We start from the raw sequence: 3,152 nt of genomic DNA on the forward strand, positions 1-3,152 counted from the left end.
TACCCAAATTACCCCCACTTAAGTGGGTGGGCCCCTTTTTGTACAGCCGGTCCGCCCGCCTCCTATAGACCCGCACGGCTCATTCCCTACATTTACTATGATTTGGAGGAGAAAAATTAGCATGATCTTCATGAATCAAAATATAACCAATATTGAGAAGTAAACAAGGAAGATAAGAAAGTTGGAGGGAGAGTTTACCAAAAAAAAAAAGAAGATATGCGCAACTCCGGTGGTAATTTGAGGGCTTGAGAGGACGTGGACAGCAAGTGGTGGCTTCTTAGAATGCTGGACAACAACAAATTCAGGCTTGAACCCTTGGACAACAAGCAGAAAATCTGGGACAACAACTCCATAGGCCATGGAAGGGAGGACAGCACACTAGCGTTAGCCAGAATTCCTGGACAACAAAGAAATTGGGGGGAAATAGTATTCTCGCAGCAAGAGGAAAAGAAAATCCAAAACCTGAAATTAGGTTTAAGAGTTATGTTGGGGAGAGAAAAGGGAGGAGTAGGTAGTAGGGGCCGACGGCTAATAGGGGAAAGGGGACGGGGTTTCCTAAAATATGAAAATAATTTCGGATTTGAAATTGAAGGGATTTGGGTATGCTTGAAATTTGAATTTCAAGCAAGAGGAGAGAGAGAGGGTGGGCCGACGGCATTAGGAGGGAGGCAAGGATTTGGAAAGGGAGTTTAAAGCTTGCCTAATCAAGAATCTTTGATTGAGGGAAAGAGATCAAATCAAATCCAATTTGAATTGATTTGGATTTGACTTAAAGAACTTTCCAAAAATAGATTGGGTAATTCAGGAAATAATTTGAATTCAAGTTCTTTACAAATTAATACCAACCTAATTGTAGGAAATAGGTAAATTATGGAAAGAGGGGAGCTAGGAGGGGAAAGGGCCTGACGGCTTGGTGGAAGGGGGGGGTGCTGGTTGGTTGGCCAGAAGTTAGGTTTAGGGATTTTGCTACATGGCCGACTGCTAGGTAAGGATTGGGAGCTCCTTGGCCGGCGGTTAGGAGTGTGGAGCGATGGTGGAGCCTTAGCCAATGGGTTTTAGGATAGGGTGACTGACGGGTGGCTGTAGGGGAAAAAGAAGGGAGGAAAAAGAAAAGATAGAGAAAGGTTGGGGGGTAATCCATCTCCCTCTCCTGGGGATTTCTCTTCAAAGCTCTCAAGAAACACAAGTTGCGGAAATTTTCATTATAATTCTTCATAAACTTTAAAAGAAACATAAGGGGCTTATATATAACCTCATATAAAGAAAGGGAACTAAAGATGACATTGTCCTTAGGGCTTACATATGACAAGACCCTTAAGTAAGGGTAAAACGGAAAATGCTAATAAAACAAATACATAATGCAAACAAATAAAACAAATGCACATTATGAATCAAAAATAGATCGGCGCGATCGTGGCCGTAGATCGTCAGCCACGTCTCTGATATATTTTCCATGATTTGATGTCCCCATCAAAAAATGGAAACAAAAAAATTGTATTTCATTAACTCATGATTTACTTGTTGCTACCTATCACCAATGCCTTGCACGCAAGGTATAATTTTGAAAGCCTTGAAATTAAGTAGTCATGAGTGTTATTCCAGTGTGAGAAGGAAATTTATGAAATTAAGTACTTATATACATTGTTCCAATGTGGCAAGAAAATTTGAAAAATGAGAACTCATGTACATTGTTCCAACGTGCAGGGGAAAGTTGCGCTTTCACTCATATAGGTGAGAAAGACCCATGCACGTTTTTAAGCGTGTTGGGGGTAGAAGACCCTAACTACAATTATCGCATGACACTAACCATCCCACTTATTTATAAGTGCAGTGGCCTCTATGTGAGGAAGAGGTCAAGAGGCTACTAGAGTTTGCAATAATAGGAGGCCTAAACATGCACATGAAAACCTATACAAGCTTTTCATGGCATGGTAAAATGCAAGGCTCTGGATGTAGTGTCTCAAACACTGATCATACACGCCTTTCATGGCTTGATGGGCATTTCTAGCATACCCCCACCACCGAGAGAAAGATGTCAAAAGGATACCAAAATTCAGACTGAATGAACCCACAGAGAATAAGGCTTTATATAATGTATTCAAATAAAATGTAGTTAAGAAAAATTGCAAAATAAAGAAAATTCTCAAACAAAAATCAAATGCGAGTAGGAAACTAGTAAAGAACAAAGCAACTTGCCTACATGCAAGAACAATAATTTCTGACTCCAACCAAATGCACAAATTGTCAAATCTTAAAAATAGAAAAAGAATCTAATTCGCCTTTACCACTACCAGATCTGCAATAAAAAACCCACATGCAAATAGAAGGTAAAGGGTGGGGTGACCCTTTTACAACATCAAAAATAGAATTTTATGTGATTTCAAGAATAAACCCTTGTGCAAAACAATAAAAAATAAGTATTTTAAATTTTACACACATCAAACTATAATTTTTAAATTTAAATATGCCGCCTCAAAAAGCATGCAATATCCTTATAAATCTTGTTATGGCCTTAAGAATTGAGTCCTTGCCTAAAAAAAACAAACCAATATGTCAATAAATGAGTCATTATCTTGAGAAGCATGTCATCGCATAAAAAAGCATGCATCAGTCCCATCAAGCATGTAATCGCCTCAAAAAGCATGGTATAGCATAGGAGAATAATGCCGCAACCCCATAAAGTGTACTACAATCTTCAGAAGTCATTGTATTGAGAAACGTGAAACTGGCCGGAGAAGTGATTCATTGCCTCAAGAAGCATACCACAACCTTTGGAAGCATGTATCACATCAAGAAGTTTGTCACTATCTCGAGAAATGTGCCACATTTATAAAAAGTGAGTAATTGCCTCGAGAAGCATGTCACTGCATTAAGAAGTCTGAAACATCACTGATAAGCATACAACTTAATAAGCATGTTAGTGCCTTGAGAGGAGCACCACATCTCTGAAATATATAATATTATTTTTAAAAAAGAATAATTAGAGAATAATGAAAATTTTATAAATCTGTTATGTAAGCGCACATAAATACATTTATGTGCATCATGTGACTACAACAAAAAGAAGGTAAACACATTGCAAGCATTTGATATGTTATACATGTGCATCAAAATGCTGTTGACGTACTTTTTCGCTCGATCGATTCGATCGA

This window comes from Dendrobium catenatum, unplaced genomic scaffold (genome assembly GCF_001605985.2).
Source record: "Dendrobium catenatum unplaced genomic scaffold, ASM160598v2 fragScaff_scaffold_542, whole genome shotgun sequence".
In the NCBI taxonomy this organism is placed as follows: domain Eukaryota; kingdom Viridiplantae; phylum Streptophyta; class Magnoliopsida; order Asparagales; family Orchidaceae; genus Dendrobium; species Dendrobium catenatum.